This window comes from Schistocerca nitens, chromosome 9 (genome assembly GCF_023898315.1).
Source record: "Schistocerca nitens isolate TAMUIC-IGC-003100 chromosome 9, iqSchNite1.1, whole genome shotgun sequence".
In the NCBI taxonomy this organism is placed as follows: domain Eukaryota; kingdom Metazoa; phylum Arthropoda; class Insecta; order Orthoptera; family Acrididae; genus Schistocerca; species Schistocerca nitens.
In genome coordinates, this window is record NC_064622.1 from 343,613,407 (window position 1) to 343,633,033 (window position 19,627).

The 19,627-nt window shown below is 37.8% G+C and overlaps 1 protein-coding gene across 1 annotated transcript in view; it reads left to right on the plus strand.

Moving 5' to 3' along the window:
* The window catches only part of LOC126203827 (palmitoyltransferase app-like), a 395,567-nt gene extending 379,827 nt beyond the window's left edge, over window positions 1-15,740 (plus strand). The window contains exon 10 of the transcript XR_007540386.1: window positions 15,729-15,740. The gene's annotated coding sequence lies outside the window, so the exon portion shown is untranslated. The remainder of the gene's footprint in view (window positions 1-15,728) is intronic.
* Window positions 15,741-19,627: the final 3,887 nt, after the last annotated feature.

A 19,627-nucleotide genomic window follows, 5' to 3' on the forward strand; every position in this document is an offset into this window, starting at 1 on the left:
CTTTACCAATGACTAAACCTATGTGATCATTCCATTTCATATCCCTACAAAGCGTTACATCCAGGTATTTGTATGAGATGGCTGTTTCAAACAGTGACTCATTGATATTATATCATACAAATATTATGTTTTTTTTTTTCCGTGAAGTGCACAATTTTACATTTATGAACATTTAAAGCTGGTTGCCAATATCCGCAGCACTTTGAAATCTTATCAAGATCTGACTGAATATTTATGCAATGAAAATAATCAATTATTGATAATATAATGTAAATGGACAGATAAGAAAATGTTCTCACCAAGCAGTGGCAGGGGAACACACACTCACAAAAGGATTGAACTTTCACAAGCTTTCAGAGCCAGTGGCTTCTTCTTCTGGCGGAAGAGTTGAATGGGAAAAGGAATGGAGAAGTTTAGGGAAAGGTATACAGTTCAGAAAAAGTCACTCAGAACTCCAGGTCAGGGGAGACTTACTAGATGGAATGAGAAGGAAAGACTGATTGTTGGTGACTGCACCATACGAGATTTGAAATCCTGAGAGCTCAAGCGTGGAAGACAGGGTAATATGCAAGACGGAGATTACTGTCAAAACTTTGTGCATGAGTTAATAAGAGTGAAAAGCTAAGTGCATTGTATGTATGAGATGTGAGAGGGGGGATGGCAAAAAATGGACAAATCAGAAAATGAAAGATGTAGAAAACTAAAATGGAGTAAAGAAAGGAGTAGTTACTGTGAATAAATGCAGAGACAGAAGGAATTAACGCAAATTAAAGCCAGGTGGGTGGCGAGAATCGAGGACATGTTGTAGTGCTGGTTCCAATCTGCGGAGTTCTGAGAAACTGGCGTCTGGGGGAAGAACCCAGATGGCGCGTGTGCTGAAACAGGCACCGAGGTCACAACTGTCACGTTTTACAGCTTGCTCTGCAACAGGATATTGTGTGTTGCATGTATACAACCTCTGCCTAAGCCCATTCATCCTTGACTGGTAGTCATGCCAATATAAAAGGTTGAACAGTGTTTACATAACAGCTGGTATATGACATGCTGTTTCACAGGTGGCTCTCCATTTGATAGTATATGTTTTGCCAGTTACAGGACTGGAGTATGTGGTGGTAGGAGGGTGTGTAGGGCAAGTCTTGCACCGGGGATGGTCACAGGGGTCCTAAAACCATGCCCTGAAATGAGGTACATTTTGTCTGAGATTTTGCCCACCATATGTAGAATAGCTTTTTGTCTCCCTCCAAATCTCCACAATATCCTTCTCGGACCCTATGCTCCTTCTGTACCCCTACCCTAAGGTTCCTACTACCCCTCTGACCGTCCCCAGTGCAAGACTTGCTCTATGCACCCTCCTACCATCACCTATTCCAGTCCTGTAACTGGAAAAACATATAATATCAAAGACAGGGCTACCTGTGAAATGACACGTCATATACCAGCTGATGTGTAAACACTGTTCAGCCTTTTACATTGGAATGATTACCATCCAGTTATCAGTCAGGATGAATGGGCATAGGCAGAGATTGTATACAGGCAACACACAATATCCTGTTGTAGATCATGCTGTACAGCATGACAGTCATGACCTTATTGCCTGTTTCATCACATGCACCACCTGAATTCTTACTCCAGACACCAGTTTCTCAGAACTCCACAGGTGGGAACCAGCACTACAACATGTCCTCGGTTCTCGCCACCCACCTGGCCTTAATTTACATTAATTCCTTCCGTCTCTGCATTTATTCACAGTATCTACTCCTTTCTTCACTCCATTTCAGTTTCCTAAATCTTTCATTATCTGACTGTCTATTTTTTGCCTTCCTCCTCCCACATTTGTTACATTCAATGCACTTTGCTTTTAACTCTTATTAACTCGTGCATAATGTTTTAGCAGTAATCTCTATCTTGCACATTACCCTGTCTTCCATCCCTAAGCTCTCAGGATTTCAAATCTCATATGGTGCAGTCACCAACAATTAGTCTTTCCTTCTCATTCCATCTGGTAAGTATCCCCTGACCCGGGGTTCTGGGTGACTTTTCTAAACTGTATCCCTTTCCCTAAACCTCTCCAGTTCTTTTCCTTCACCCCTCTTCCTTCCCATTCAACTCTTCTGACAGAAGAAGGAGCCACTGGCTCTGTAAGCTTGTGAAAGTTCAGTCCTTTTGTGTGTGTGTTCCCCTGCCTCCGCTTGGTGAGTAGATTTTTTTATCTGTCCATTTACATGAATATTTATGCAGCTTCTTTCAAACAGTACTTCATCACAGATAACTGCATTATCTGCAAAAAGTCTGAGGTTAGTATTGCTATTGTCTGCAAGGTCATTTATATACAATATGAACAGCAAGGGTCCTAACACACTTCCCTGGTGCACACCTAAAGCCACTTCTACATCTGAGAATGACTCTTAATACACATTAACATGCTTCATCCTCCCTACCAGAAAGTCCTCAATCCAGTCACAAATCTCACTTGAGACCCCATATGATCATATTTTTGACAATAATCATCGCTGTCATACTGAGTCAAATGCTTTTTGGAAATCAAGAGATATGGCATCTACCTGACTGCCGTGATCCAAAGCTTTCAGTATGTCATGTCAGAAAAAAGTGAGTTGGGTTTCACTTGAATGGTGTTCTTGGGATCCATGTTAGTTGGCATTATGTTTGAGCTTGGAATATGTTCTAAAATTCTACAACAAACTGATGTTACAGATATTGGACTACCCTTCTTGTAGATGGGTGTGATGTGTGTTTTTTTCCTAGAACTGTCCGCTCCCAGTAGCTGAGTGGTCAGTGCGACAGACTGTCAATCCAAAGGGCCCAGGTTCGATTCCCGACTGGGTCGGAGATTTTCTCCGCTCAGGGACTGGGTGTTGTGTTGTCCTAATCATCATCATTTCATCCCCATCGACGCGCAAATTGCCGAAGTGGCGTCAAATCGAAAGACTTGCACCAGGCGAACGGTCTACCCGACGGGAGGCCCTCATCACACGACATTTCCATTTCCATTTCCTAGACCTGGGCACGTTTTTTTGTTTGGGGGATCTATGGTGGACTATAGTTGGAAATGGGCTAACTCAGCCGCAAATTCAGTATAGACTCTGATAGGGATTCCATCAGGCCATGGAGCTTTGTTCAGTTTTAACAATTTCATTGTTTCTCATCATCTTTTCAGTGGTACAAGATTAAATTGGGGCAATTCTCCTGGCTTTTCCTTTGTGAAGGGATATTTGGAAACAGAGTTAAGCATTTCAGCTTGTGATTTGTTACCCTCAGTTTCAGTTTCTGCCTCACTTGCTAGGGGCTGGATATTAACTCTGGTGCCACTAACAGCCTTCAAATACGACCAAAATTTCTTTGGGTTTTTTGAAGGCATCATGCATTGCTCTCTTGACAGCCAAATGTGTCTCATTCAGCATCTCTCTATCTATTAACCTACACTTTGTTTTATATCTATTATGCAGTAATCTCTGTTTATTTAGAAGTTACTTTAAAGTGGCTCTATACCACAGAGGTTCTCTCCCATTAGGGACTCTTCTACTGGGTATATATCTATGCAGTGCATGGTCAACTATTCCTTTAAACTTGTGCCATAGTTCCTCTACATGTTCCTGCCCTGTACTGAAAATTTCTAGTTCCTTACTGAGTATGACATTACTGATTTTTTTATCTAGTTTCCTGAACATATATATCTTTTTGCTTGTTTTAGTTGTCTTTTGTATCTTTTGGTAATCATTGTTGCCACAATCGCATCATTCTCACTGATACCAGTTTTGACGTGGAGAGCCTCAAAGAGGTCAGGACTATCTGTTGCCATTAGATTTAATATATTTCCATCATGATTGGGGTTCCTAATTATCTAGGTAGTTATCTAGGTAGTTTTCAGTGAAGGCTTTCAGCAATGTTTCACGGGAAGTGTTATCATGCCCACCACTAACAAAACTATAATTTTCCCAGTTAATTATTGGATGATTAAAGTCTCCACCAATGATTACAGTACAATTGGGGAACTTTACATAGAAGTTAACTGAGGTTTACTCTAAAGTTTTTGGTTACATCAGTCTAGTGGGTGATAGAAGAATCTAATTATCATTTTGTGCCCACCCCTGATATTGAGTCTTGCCCAAAAAATCTCACATGCAGTTTCAATTTCTATCTCACTTGATTTTAGATTCTTGTCTACCTCCATTTCCCATTTACCTGAGCTTTCAATATAAACTCAATATTTTTCAAAAAATCTCACAGCTATCAATTTTGGGTTTCAACCAGCTTTCTGTACCTAATATTATGTGAGCTTTACTGCATTTCAGGAATGCCTCAAACTGTCGCTTTGTTGAGAATGCTCCAGCAGTTAACCATTAGAATTTAATACTCTCACCTGTTAGAGGCATTTCTTTCAATCTTAATCTGGTACTTTGGGGTTTCTACAACTATCTTTATCTTGTTTGGATGGAGAGTTGCCTAAGTTAGAAAACCCTTGTGTGCAACTATCTAAGTAGCAGCCTCTAGCGTGTAGTGCATACTTGACCCCTTTAGGGACATCCTACAGTTCTCAACCCTGTTGTGCAAGTCCAGGAGGTTCCTGCCTAGCTTGTCACACAACATTCAAAGTCTCTGGTTCAGTCCTTTCACTCCACTCAGAAACAAAGGGCCACAATCAGTTCTGGGGACAATGCTGCAAATTGCGAGCTTCACTGAAACTCCATGCACGAGGATGGTCTTCTCAACCTTCTCTGCCATTCACTGGAATGACCAAAGTATGACCTTGGAGCCCAAATGACAGGTATCATTTGTTCCAATGTGTGTCAAAATATGCAGTTGGTTGCACCCTGTTCCCTAAATGGTTGCAAAAGTAGCCTCTTCGACATGTTGAATGAGGCCTGCAGACGTACACACTGGGTGTCCTTTCCTGTCCCTTGCTGCCATTTCCCTAAGGAGTACCATAATTTGCTGTACATTTGAACTGCCATTGATTAATAGACCACTACTCTTTTGGATTTGCCTCCTCTTGACAGTGGACAAAACAGATTTCCCTAAAACAGCTGAAGTGAGTCCGACTAGCTCAGTTTCATTTTCAGTGAAAGGCTGCACCTAAAACTTGTTGGTTAAGGGAATTGGTACAACACCCCAAGTCTTCCCTATAACCTGTAAAGGATGGCTTGATCCACCACCGACACGCCATCCTCAATCAAGTTGATGAGTAATAACAGATCCTGTACTTCCTGCAGGGGCAACAGGATCCTTGGAAGAGGATAGTACTTGCGGTTTCTCTGGTACCAGGATCACAGGTACACAACTCTCGGGAGCTGCCCTACACACCGATTTGCAGCAGCTGCAAATCATTTGACAGCAGTCATGGTGATTTCCAGCTGCTTATGAATGTCACCCAACTGAGGAAGCAATATGTCTGAGAAAGCATTCACAGAGGGGGTGCAATGTATTACAGGACAGTAAACAAATAATTTTAAATTGAGCCCACTCATTATGTTTTAATCCATTGAGCTAAAAAGTTCCTAATTCTCTCTATGAATTGAAGAAAATATACAAAATGAGGTTTCTATTAAGGCAACAGAAAAACGTTTGGTAAAAATTACTAGTTTCCTAAAACCTTTTGTGGTCAAAAATGGAGTTAATTTACAATAAATGTAGATAATATATAGAGCTACTCCTCTTTATGGGAAAACTAGATGCAACATGATATGTAGTTAGAAAATCTTCTACAATAACTAAATCAAAAACGCCGATACTGCAGATTACTTGTAGATTATGCAAAGGACAATGACAGCTTCTGAAAATTCTCAAAAATGCACAGCTATTTGCATTGATATACAATGAAATTCAAGGATGATGTATTCTTTGGCAGTAACTGTGAACCACAAACACTGATTTGCTATGAAATTAGGTATGTATTCAAAACACTCATATTGGCAACTAAAGAAAATATAGTTTTGCAAGCATCCAAAAATTCTCAAAAGTAATATATTTCTCACATAATTATACAGTGAAATTAGAGAATGATTATTTTGGACGAGGATAGGCCTACAATTGATGACAACTGTACTCAAGAATGTTAGAAGTTTTGCAATATATCACAGTACAAACTGGTGCTGGTACCGTTAATGACAGAGTACGCAGAAGCAATATGAACAGTAAAATATGTAACTCTAGAACTTCAAATCAGCACACGCGTGTTGTACATGCAGTCTCACATGAAGTAAAATTCTGAAGTTGACTTTTATATATAAATAAATGTGTGTATTCCATGGATTTTTCACTTAGCTGTTTCTGTGCACACATCTACACTGGCATGCTTAAGAACAACACTGCAGTATGAGTTTATCTCACTTAAAATCACTAAAATGTGCAGCACCAATAAAGAATGTCTTCTGTCTGTTGCAGCTAACAATGCTAGGAGTTGGTTTGGGAACTCATTCTGAACCCACCTTTTTTACCTGATCTTGTGCTCTCAGATTTTCATCTTTTCTACTCTCTATTGAACAGCCTTCAAGGAACTTGCTTTGCGGATGAAAATGCATGCCAAAAATGGCTCGATGAGTTATTTCTACAGTCGTGGAATGGAAATGTTACCCCAGCGTTGGGAGACTGTTGTAAATAGTTAGGGAGAATATTTTATTGATGACTGAAGTATCTGTTATATGTATCTGTTGTATTTATTAAAGCTATGAAAAAATGCTACAAACTTATGCACCAACACAATACATGGGCATGACAACTAGCAAGCTGTCTTCTGCATGAATGGCCTCTGCCAGTCTGTGTCCAAAAGACAGGTGGACCACTCAGTTGCTGAACATGTCACCCAGTACGGTGTGCTTCAGTTAAATCGCTGCTTCACAGCCTGCACCATCTAGATTCTTCCCACCAACAACACCTTTTCTGCATTGCATAGGTGCTAGCTCTGTCTACAATACGACCATTGTTCCTGTAACCCCTGGCCTCAACTTTCACAAGTCCCTGACCTCCACTGCCTATCCCCTTCCCTACCTCCACCTCAGTACTACACATGTCTTCTATCCCACCAATACACCTACATAACCCTTTCCTCTTCTCTACTTCTCTCCTCTCTCATCTCCACCATCTCTAACGACTGCACTGTTGACACGATGTTAAACTCTCCTCCTTCTTCCTTCTCCTCTCCCTTTCCTCTTCACCTTCATATTAGAAATAATGGAGCATCCATAATAAAATGTATACACTTTGTCTGACTGCTTCAAATTCTGAGTAGTTGTCATTATCTGACTGAGATACATTTTTTCCTGGCATTCAGCAAAGATAAAAACCATGCACCTACTGTGTTTAATATTCTGTTATGTTTTACAGTCCCATTTGAAATCTAAACTGTTTGCTACTGAGTTGAGTTGCTTTTCTGTACTGTGAATCAAGTTTATTTTATATTATATTCTCAAAAATATGTTGAAAATACTGGCAGTAATGAGATGGATCAGTAATTCTTCACTAATGTTTTATCCCCTTTTTTGCCAAGTGGTTTGACAACAGCATGTTTAAATCTCTCTGCAAAAGTACCACTGTGAAAATACTTATTATGCAAGTAAATCAATATATTACTAAGGTCAGCTGAACAACATTTCATTAGTTTACTGCTGATTTCACCATAACCAATTGGATATTTATTTTTAAGATAACTGAAAACTTGTTTTGGAGATGGGGGATGAAGATGTATTTCATGAAACTTGTTTTGGGAGGCTTTTCTTATGAACTGTAGGCTATCTGCTACTGACATTAAAAAGTTATAAAATATTCTTGTAATTTCAGGCTGTCTTTGATCAACTCATTACATATCTTTCTCTAATTCATTGTGTGCCTGTCTCTAATTTTACTATGTTCCAAAGTCTTGTTGCAGGAGGATCTTACTTTTTCTTAAAAGTACATACATTTCAATGCTCTGATGACTTTGCTTAGGATTTTTCAGTACAGTTTGTAATGTGATTTAACTCTGTTATCAACCATTTTACTTGATGCCAAACAGAGTCTTCTCTTAGTTTTGCTTGATATTCTGACCCCATTTGTTATACAGAATTTTGGTGCATTTAATCTGCTTCCAGTGATTAGTTTCTTATTAAATTCTGCATAACAAATGGGGTCAGAATATCATGCAAAACTAAGAGAAGACTCCGTTTGGCATCAAGTAAAATGGTTGATAACAGAGTTAAATCACATTACAAACTGTACTGAAAAATCCTAAGCAAAGTCATCAGAGCATTGAAATGTATGTACTTTTAAAAAAAAGTAAGATCCTCCTGCAACAAGACTTTGGAACATAGTAAAATTAGAGACAGGCACACAATGAATTAGAGAAAGATATGTAATGAGTTGATCAAAGACAGCCTGAAATTACAAGAATATTTTATAACTTTTTAATGTCAGTAGCAGATAGCCTACAGTTCATAAGAAAAGCCTTCCAAAACAAGTTTCATGAAATACATCTTCATCCCCCATCTCCAAAACAAGTTTTCAGTTATCTTAAAAATAAATATCCAATTGGTTATGGTGAAATCAGCAGTAAACTAATGAAATGTTGTTCAGCTGACCTTAGTAATATATTGATTTACTTGCATAATAAGTATTTTCACAGTGGTACTTTTGCAGAGAGATTTAAACATGCTGTTGTCAAACCACTTGGCAAAAAAGGGGATAAAACATTAGTGAAGAATTACTGATCCATCTCATTACTGCCAGTATTTTCAACATATTTTTGAGAATATAATATAAAATAAACTTGATTCACAGTACAGAAAAGCAACTCAACTCAGTAGCAAACAGTTTAGATTTCAAATGGGACTGTAAAACATAACAGAATATTAAACACAGTAGGTGCATGGTTTTTATCTTTGCTGAATGCCAGGAAAAAATGTATCTCAGTCAGATAATGACAACTACTCAGAATTTGAAGCAGTCAGACAAAGTGTATACATTTTATTAAGGATGCTCAATTATTTCTAATATGAAGGTGAAGAGGAAAGGGAGAGGAGAAGGAAGAAAGAGAGAGTTTAACATCATGTCAACAGTGCAGTCGTTAGAGATGGTGGAGATGAGAGAGGAGAGAAGTAGAGCAGAGGAAAGGGTTATGTAGGTGTATTGGTGGGATAGAAGACATGTGTAGTACTGAGGTGGAGGTAGGGAAGGGGATAGGCAGTGGAGGTCAGGGACTTGTGAAAGTTGAGGCCAGGGGTTACAGGAACAATGGTCGTATTGTAGACAGAGCTAGCACCTATGCAATGCAGAAAAGGTGTTGTTGGTGGGAAGAATCTAGATGGTGCAGGCTGTGAAGCAGCGATTTAACTGAAGCACACCGTACTGGGTGACATGTTCAGCAACTGAGTGGTCCACCTGTCTTTTGGACACAGACTGGCAGAGGCCATTCATGCAGAAGACAGCTTGCTAGTTGTCATGCCCATGTATTGTGTTGGTGCATAAGTTTGTAGCATTGTTTTATAGCTTTAATAAATACAACAGTGTGTGTGTGTGTGTGTGTGTGTGTGTGTGTAAAACTTACGAATTTGGCCACCTATGGATCACCTACAACTAAAGACTTACGGTGTGTCTTTTTTTCTTTTATTCCCAGTACTTCTTTATTTCTCTCCAACTGCTCGTCTCTGAACATCTGTCCACACTCTCTTTGGTTGAGATTTTGGCATATCTTCTTCATAGTCTGTGTTTTATATGAGTAGCGTGAAGCAATTTCTGTCACACATTATTTCTTCTGTAATGCCTGTTTTGTTTTCATCTTTCTTCACTCTTCTATCCATCCTACCATTTTCTTCAGGTTATTGACAATTAAAAATTTTCTTTGTAATCTGTGTTTCTCCCATTCTTTTTAAATGTACCATGTAATTTTAGCCATCTCTTCCTCATTGTATCTGTGATTTTTTCTGTATTTTTATATAAATCTTCATTCCTTCTTTTAACCCACTATTTTCATTGTTTTTCTCAGGACATAGACTTTTTCTTAGTAATTTCCTGTATCTTTTTTCTAGTTCTCTTAGTTCACCTTTCTTATTCAGTGCTAGGGACTCTGATCCATATGCTGCTTTTGTCTTAATAACTGAATTATAATGTCTAATCTCCATTTGAATGAATATTGATTTCTTATTGTAGTGGTTTTGTGATAATTTGTACGCAAATTCTAACTACTTTGCTCTTTTTGTTTATTTGTTGTGTTATCCAGTCTGTTGGTTTGAATTTGTTTTCTGAGGTATCAACTCTTTTAATTTTTCCATCCATTAGTTTCATAAATTTTTCTCTATCGTCTTTGTGTTGTGTATACTTGTTTTTTTTTCATAAGATACTTTTAGCCCAGTCTTTTCAGCAATATCGTGTAATAGATCAAGCATAACAGTTGCATCTGTTCTGCTTTCAGTTATCAATGCTTCATCATCTGCAAAGGCCAAACATTTTACTTCAGATTTGTTCTTTCCTTGTTCCATGTTTATACTTTTTATGCCTCTGTTTTTAATGTGTATTCTCATGTTTTTACTACTTTATCTACAACCAGGTTGAAGAGAATCAGGGATAGTCCATCTCCTCGTTGAACTCCTGTTTTGATTTTGAACAGTTTAGAAATTTCACCTTGAAACTTAAATCCTTGATGTTATATCTGTGAGCATTTTTTTTTCAAATCTTCTGGTATTTTCATCTATCCCTGATTCATAAAGTATCTGAAATAGTGTTTGTCAACTGAGTCATAAGCCTTCTTGAGGTGAAGAAAGTGTCTACAGTACTGCGTTTTTATTTTGTATAGCTCTTGCTCTCAAAATGGTTTTTAAATTAAGAATTTGTTCTGCATTTTTCTCTCCGAAATCCTGATTTGTACCCTCCTTTGTTAGATCCTACTAGTTCCTGTATTTTGTTTAGTAGTGCTGCAGACAATATTTTTCATGTTACTGGTAACAAGGAGATACCCTTGTAGTTGATGGTGTCTGCTTTATCTCCTTTTTGTGAAGAGTATGGATCAGTGCTTGTTTCCAGCCCAAATGTTTGCTTTTGTCCAAATGTCTGTAATTAACTTACGAATTTTCTTCCATGTGGATAAGCCACTAATTTCTACATTTCTGCCACTATCCCATCCTCTGTTGGTGCGACTTGATAATCTTTTATATTTTTTCTATTGTAGGTGGCTCTGATGGTGGATTTTCATGTTGTGCTTTTTGAAATTATAATCTGTCAATAGGCTCTTCACAATTTAATAGATTTTCAAAGTATTCAGCTAAGAGCTGGCAGTTCTCTTTATTGCTTAAAACCATGTTTCCATTTTTATCCTTAAAATTAAGCTCTATGGCTGGATTCCTGTGAAAACATCCGTGAAAGTCTTATAGAAGTCCCTAGCGTTATTCTTTTAAAGTCTGAAACCATTTCGTCTTGTACATCTTTGTTATATTTTCTTTTCATTGAACCGATTATTTCTGCTGCTTTATTCCTTTTCTTCTTTAAACTCTTCCCAATATTCTCATTTCTTATTACTGTTCTATTGTTTTTTCGTGCCACTAGTCGATTGTCAATTGCTTCATTACATAACTCATTCCACTGTCCGTGTCTTGGTATTCTCCGTTGTCGTCCCATTTCTTTAACTGTCTATAACCATTTGAAACTGCTTGCTATACTCAAGCCTTGGTATACATCTACAGTTCTTATCCTCCCCACTAAACTCACTTACACACACACACACACACACACACACACACACACACACACATTTCTTTCCATTACCAAACTGATGATTCTTGATGCCTCAGGATGTGTACTATCAATGAATATTTAATAAGGAGACTTAATGCGGAAAAATAAATTTGTGACCAAAAGAATGAATTACTATTATTTTAAAAAACATTTTGCAAACTTGTGATATTTGTCAAAAGCTGATGATAAACACTGTACAAATACTCAGTCGTATCCAATTGTCCCTACAGGTTCATGGGTCAAAAAGTTATTTTTCTGCAGAAGTATAAGCAAAAATATTATTTAAAGTTGATAACTGAAAATATTGCAAAAGCCTCTAAGGGACATTGGGATTCTAACACTCAGTTGCCAATACATTTATGGTATTTATTTTTAGTAATATGCGTGAATTTAGAATGAATTATAAGATTCACATCTTCCACCACGAAGATGATGTGCTACAGATGCAAAATTTAACTGACAGGAAGAAGATGCTGTGATATGCAAATGATTAGCTTTTCAGAGCATTCACACAAGGTTTGTGTCCCCATCTACAGTTCAGAACTGATTAGATTAGATTAGATTAGATACAGTTTTTGTTCCACAGACCCAAAAATGAAATGATTCTCATGGGTGTGGAAAAAGGAAGTATAGCATAAAAAACATTGAATATAATAACAATACCCTGATCACTTGTCAGGAGATTGTCAAAATAGGTCAATAATTACAGTAAACTGGAACTACTAATATTTGCAGAATAAAACATAGTTATGCACTTTTAATAAATTTATCATACACAAAATACCTAATATTGACTGTTGTGACCAAGTGCTGTCAAAACTGAAGTCTAACAGACATTTTTACTTAAGCTGCTCTACCAGTCCCTGGTACAAAGCACAAGTAAAACAAGCAGAAAGATTTCCGCATTCAGGAAGCAAAATTTTTTTTTTATGGCTGTATATCTCACTCCTTTCTGGGCCACACTAAGGTTCAATTCAATTCAAATCAATTCAGTTCAATCCCTTTATTCATCCGTTAACAATATACATTGTATGGATGTAGTCAATTACAATATAATTTCTTATATTTAATTTGTTACAAAAACTCAGATAATAAATATAAATATTTCAGATCAGTATATATAAATACTATTACTTTTCCATATTCAGATATTCTTCAGTGTTATGAAAACTATGTGTTGTAAAAATTGTTTAAGATCTACCTTGAATTTATGAAATTCTTTAATTTTCTTTATTGTAGAAGACAATGCACTAAAATGTATTTTCGGCTGGTAGTTTACACTTTCCTGGTAGAGTGTTCCTTTGTGGCTGTCTCTGTGCAAATCATCTCTTTCCCTTGTTCCATGGTTATGAACCTGATTATTTAATGTTGAAAATTCCTGGTGAGTTTTCAGAAAGCAGACACATTCATAGATGTATAAGCTAGGAAGAGTCATTATTTTAAATTCTTTAAATATTTCCCTGCATGACACTCTACAAGGAACCCATTTCATTAATCTACACTACTGTCCATTAAAATTGCTAAACCACGAAGATGATGTGCTACAGATGCGAAATTTAACCGACACGAAGAAGATGCTGTGATATGCAAATGATTAGCTTTTCAGAGCATTCACACAAGGTTGACGCCGGTGGCGACACCTACAACGTGCTGACATGAGGAAAATTTCCAACCGATTTCTCATACACAAACAGCAGTTGACCAGCGTTGCCTGGTGAAACATTGTTGTGATGCCTCGTGTGAGGAGGAGAAATATGTACCATCATGTTCCTGACTTTGGTAAAGCTTGGATTGTAGCCTATCGTGATTGCGGTTTATTGTATCGTGACATTGCTGCTCGCTTTGGTTGAGATCCAATGATTGTTGGCAGAATATGGAATCGGTGGGTACAGGAGGGTAATACGGAACGCCGTGCTGGATCCCAACGGCCTCGTATCACTAGCAGTCGAGATGACAGGCACCTTATATGCATGGCTGTAATGGATCGTGCAGCCACGTCTCGATCCCTGAGTCAACAGATGGGGACGTTTGCAAGACAACAACCATCTGCACGAACAGTTTGACAATGTTTGCAGCAGCATGGACTATCAGCTCGGAGACCATGGCTGTGGTTACTCTTGACGCTGCATCACAGACAGGAGCGCCTGTGATGGTGTACTCAATGATGAACCTGGGCGCACGAATGGCAAAACATCATTTTTTTGGGTGAATCCAGGTTCTGCTTACAGCATCATGATGGCGGCATCCATGTTTGGCGACACTGCGGTGAACGCACATTGGAAGCGTGTATTCGTCATCGCCATACTGGCGTATCACCCAGCGTGATGGTATGGGGTGCCATTGGTTACACGTCTCGGTCACCTCTTGTTCGCATTGACAACACTTTGAACAGTGGACGTTACATTTCAGATGTGTTACGACCAGTGGCTCTACCCCTCATTCAATCCCTGCGAAACCCTACATTTCAGCAGGATAATGCACGACCGCATGTTGCAGGTCCTGTAGGGCCTCTCTGGATACAGAAAATATTCGACTGCTGCCCTGGCCAGCACATTCTCCAGATCTCTCCCCAACTGGAAATGTCTGGTCAATGGTGGCCGAGCAACTGGCTCGTCACAATACGCCAGTCACTACTCTTGATGAACTGTGGTATCGTATTGAAGCTGCATGGGCAGCTGCACCTGTACACGCCATCCAAGCTCTGTGTGACTCAATACCCAGGCATATCAAGGCCATTATTACGGCCAGAGGTGGTTGTTCTGGGTACTGATTTCTCAGGATCTATGCACTCAAATTGCGTGAAAATGTAATCACATGTCAGTTCTAGTATAATATATTTGTCCAATGAATACCCGTTTATCATCTGCATTTCTTCTTGGTGTAGCAGTTTTAATGGCCAGTAGTGTAATATCCCTTTTTTGAAGTTTGAAAGCTTGTTTTGCCACACCTGTATTTTCACAGAAGATCACACCATACCTAAGCAAACTGTTCATATAATGATTCAGTGTTGCAACGTTCCCGAAGCACATAGCAGCATTTACTTAGTTTTTTACTCAAAACTTCTAGAAGCTTTTCTCATCTCAAGTGCTCATCCACCCACATACCTAAGAATTTTGTGTATGGAGCTTGTACAATAACATAGTTTCCTAACTCAGCTTTCACTCTTCCTCTAGCTTTACTTTTAATATTACTGAAATTCATCAATACCGTTTAATTCTTATTTATGACCAAAGCATTGTCGCTAAACCATTTTCCTGTCTCATTTATTGTCTTAGAGACATTCTGCTGTAGATTATCCTTGGTGTATCCTTTTATAAAAATGCTAGTGTCATCAGCAAACATCACCGTTTCTGCAACTGTCAGATGGTTTGGCAAATCGTTTATACACAGCAAGAACAACAGAGGGCCTAATGCGGAACCCTGGGGCACTCCATAGCTAGTTTTTTTGAAATCTGAAATACACTCTTTGCCTTCATGACATATTTGTAATTTCTGTTGTCTATCAGAGAGATAAGAGTTGAAACATTTGAAGGCAAGTCTCCGGACCCCATAAAATTCTAGTTTCATAAGCAATAAGGCATGGCTTATTAGATCAAACGCTTTAGATAAATCTAAGAATATCCCGCAGCTTAATTTGTCCTTGTCCAAGGCATTTAGGGCCATTTTCATGAATTGGAAGACTGCCGTTTCTGTGGATGTGTTCTTTCTAAACCCATTTTGAGCATTAGTCAGTATTTTATTTTTATTCAGGAAGTCAGTCAGCGTTTCATACATTACTCTTTCAATTACTTTAGAGAAACCTGACAATAATGACACTAGCCTATAATTATTTATGTCAGCTGTACAATCCTTTTTGTGAAGTCACTTTATTTTGGAGAGTTTTAGTTTTGATGGAACACCCCTGTCCTGAAAGAAGTATTAATAAGGTCAGTTAGGTGAGTATATATACTGGTAGAATTATGTTTGATTACCCTGTCTGGAATTCAGTCAATACAACAATAAATTTTATTTTTTAGTTTATTAACAGCATTTCTGACTTCACATTCAGTTTCTGGGTACAGGAACATTGTCTTTTTCACAAGTTGGTACTTTTATGTTTCTGTTGTTTGAATTGCACGGGCTTTTATTTAGGTTCGGTGCTATGTTTGCATAATGTTCATTGAATATATTGGCTATCTGTTGAACATCTTCTATTACTTTACCCCCACTTTTAATTTTGAAATTGTGGGTCTTGGGTTTTACATTTTCCTATGCTTTTGTTTATAACCTTCCAAATCATTTTGATTTATTGCTTCCCTTGTTAATGTATGAATTATTGCTTAGCCTTTTTGCTGCCTGTAAAACTTTGCTATAGACCGTTCTATATTTCCTCTAGTATGGTTTTATTTTTGTATTTATTTTAGCATATTTGCTTAAGTTTCTAAGGGTGATTGCTGATTTTTTAATCCCTTGTGTTACCCATGTGTTTGTCTTCTCACTGACTTTAATTCTTTTTAATGGGAACGCTACATCATAACAATATTTATAATCAGTGAGAAAACTGTCATACTTTTTGTCTGCATCATGTTTGTTCTATGCCTCACTGCACCCTTTTTAGCATACTATTAAATACCCTTATGTAGTTTGCATTAAGAAGTCTTCTTTGTACATATTTTTTCAGTGACTGTGCAATTCTTACTGTTCTCATTCCTTATCATCATTTTTAAAGCCATATGGTCAGAAAAGCCTGTATCTGTTACTTCAATATTGTACTCAACTTTTTTTGTTGGTAAATATCTGATCAAGTGTTGTTTCAGACCCATCCCCATATCTGGTAATTTCCTGCACAGTAGGTTGCATGTTGTGTGTGTTAAACAGATTTAATAATTGTACCTTGTTCTTACTACTTTTGTTAAAATTAATGTTAAAGTCACCAAGAACTACTGTGCATTGTGACCTGCCTCTCAGTTCATTTAAAAGATCATCTATATAATATAAGAATTGGGTAAAGTCACCCAACGGGAACCTATAGATGCAAGCAATGATAGTTTGACAGTCTGTAGGTTCACAAATACAACATTCAAAATCTTTTTCTTCACACTTCACCTTGCTACGTTTTGCCTCTTTAGATTTAACGTTACTTCTAACCTAGATGCATACACCTCCATATTCATAAGTTTCCCTGAAAAAGCTATTTATTAAGTCAAAGACTGGTATATTTGCTACACAAATCTGAGTGTCCTGAAGGCAGTACTCATTGATACACAGAACAGAAATCTCTTTAAGATTACAGTTTAAAATTACTTCAGCTTACACATTTTGTTGCCTAGTCCTTGTACATTCTGATACAGCAAAGTCAATCCACCTAGATTAGGTACACAGCTCACCTTAATGACCACTTTAGGTTTTGACCAAGTCTGTCATATATCAGGCTTGGTCAGCCTTATACGTTTCCGTAATCTGGTTCTCAGTCTTGAGACATATGTTGCAAATTGCTGATACAAGATAATTTGTTATTTACCATACTAAGTATTTTTTTGGGCCAGCAGTGTCTTTCCTATTCCACTTAGGCCTTGACCATGTCTTGTATGACAAGTTCTCGAGCACTTACAATTGTCAGAAGGTTGAGTGAGGGATAGTGTAAATTATTTCTCTTTTGAGTATTATAGAGTAGGAGTTGCCTAAAGTCTTTCAAACTCTATTTAAAATGTGCTTTATCTGAAACCAAGTTTTCAATGTTTGTTGGCAATTTATTGAAAATGTCTGTTCTTGAATATCTGATCCCTTTTTGGACCAAGGTAAATGATCTTTGGTCTGTAAGTAAGTTGTTCTTATTCCTAGTATTGATACGACGTACTGAGCTATTGGTTGGAAATACAGATATATTACATGCAACAAATTTCATTAAGGAATAAAAACGCTGAGAAGCAATGGTTAGAATACCAAGTTCCCTGGACAGGTTTCTGTATGATGTTCTTGAATTTACACCACAAATGAGTCTTACTACACACTGGAAACTTCTGCTTGGTTTGATGAGTTACCCCTGAATATGATCTCGTATTCATAATAGAATGGAAGTAAGTAAAGTACACAAGTTTTCTTATATTTATATCTCCTACATCTGACACCATTTGCATTGAGTTCTGTATTGTAATGTGAAAGCCTGTAACAGATTGCTGGTAGACATTAGGCAGCAAACACAAAAACCCCAGATATTCAGAAACAAGGTAAAAGAGTAACTTATGAGCTATCCTTTCTATAATTTATAGGAATCAGTTACATTAATCCTTTGTATGAAGCTGTAGATAGAAACCACTGAGTGCTGTAACAAGAACAGTGACTCTCCTGGGAGATGACAGTCATGTGTGAGTGAGGTGTGCTTGCTAGTGTGAATGAATGTGTGTGCGTTTTTTTTTTTTTTTTTTCTTTTTGTGACAAAGGTTGTGGCTGAAAGCCCATGTGTGTCTTTTAATTGGTCTGTCTGCAACTTAATGTATCATCTTTACAGTAAGTTGCAATCTATGTTCTCCTTATGTTGTTATCTTTCTCCCAGTATATATGTAAAGTTACATTGAAATAATTGCAACAATTATAAGTGTATTAGATTACTGTGAGTCAGGACTTACTATTTTGCATTTTTGTTTGCTTTTCCTTGGTAAATGCAAACTGGTGCTTGTTCCACAATCATATTCAGAAAATACACACAAAGGGCAGGGATGTGTTAATCATTGACAGTTCAAATGTACATCAGACAATGGTACCCCAAAAGGAAATGGCAGCAGAGGATTGGAATGATAGCCACATGCATACAGTGTGTATGCCAGGAGGCTTCATCTGACATGTTTAAGAACTGTTCCAGTAGCCATTTATGGAGCAGAATGCAACCAGCTACACATTGGAACAAACTATGCTTTTTGTATGGTCTCTGAAGTCATATTTGCATCATTCCAGCAGCTGGCAGTTTGAGAAGATAAACCTTGATCACAAAATTTCAATGAAGCTCACACATTTACAGCAGTGTCCTGAGAACTGGACATGATACTTTGGTACTGAATGGAGTGGAAGACATGAACTAAAGAATTCAGAGGTTCTGTGATTAGCTAGGCAGTAACATTTTATACCTGTGCCATAGGGTCGAGATCTTTAGGTTCTCCCTAAATAGGTCAGGTGTGCACTATACATCAGAGGCTGGCATCCGTTAGGGGGTGGACACAAGAATGCTTTAGAGTAGAAAACCTTCACTCTGGCAGAAATAACGATAGATGTAGTAAACTACAAAGTATCAGTGTTACTCGTTGGGCTTAGATTAACTGTAACACTGTCTCTGCTTGTCCATTTTCTGGTTGTTGTCTCTTATGTTCCCATTTGATGATCAGCTGTTGAAACCCCAGACCATTTGGTCCGGCCTAATTAGGTCTCTCTTGAGTAATTCCTGACATTCAGTCAAATCTCAGTGACAATAGAGGGAATATTTCAGAAATATTTTAAATCTAAAGGCAAAATAGACATGACTTCTTTGGGTATGTACAGTTGAAACTGGTATCAGTAGCTATAAGGTAGGTGTAGCACAACTGATTACTAATGTACAAAGCACAAGTAAAACAAGCAGAAAGATTTCCACATTCAGGAAGCAAAACATTTTTATGGCTGTATACCTCACTCCTTTCTATGCCACACCAAGGCTGAGTGAAGGATGGTGTAAATTATTTCTCTTTCGAGTATTATATTTATGAATGTTTCTGTTGTTTCCAAACTGTGGCTGATTGTTGACAACAAACTTCATAAATAGTAAATGTACTCTGTGGTTGTTATTGGCATCATGCGCCCAAGAAGCTGAAGAGTTATGTAGAAGAGGTTATAGAGAGGACACCATGCTTTGTGCTTATCAGTCACTTCTGTGCAACAAACAGTTGTTTCCTTTATGTTCTGGAAGAGG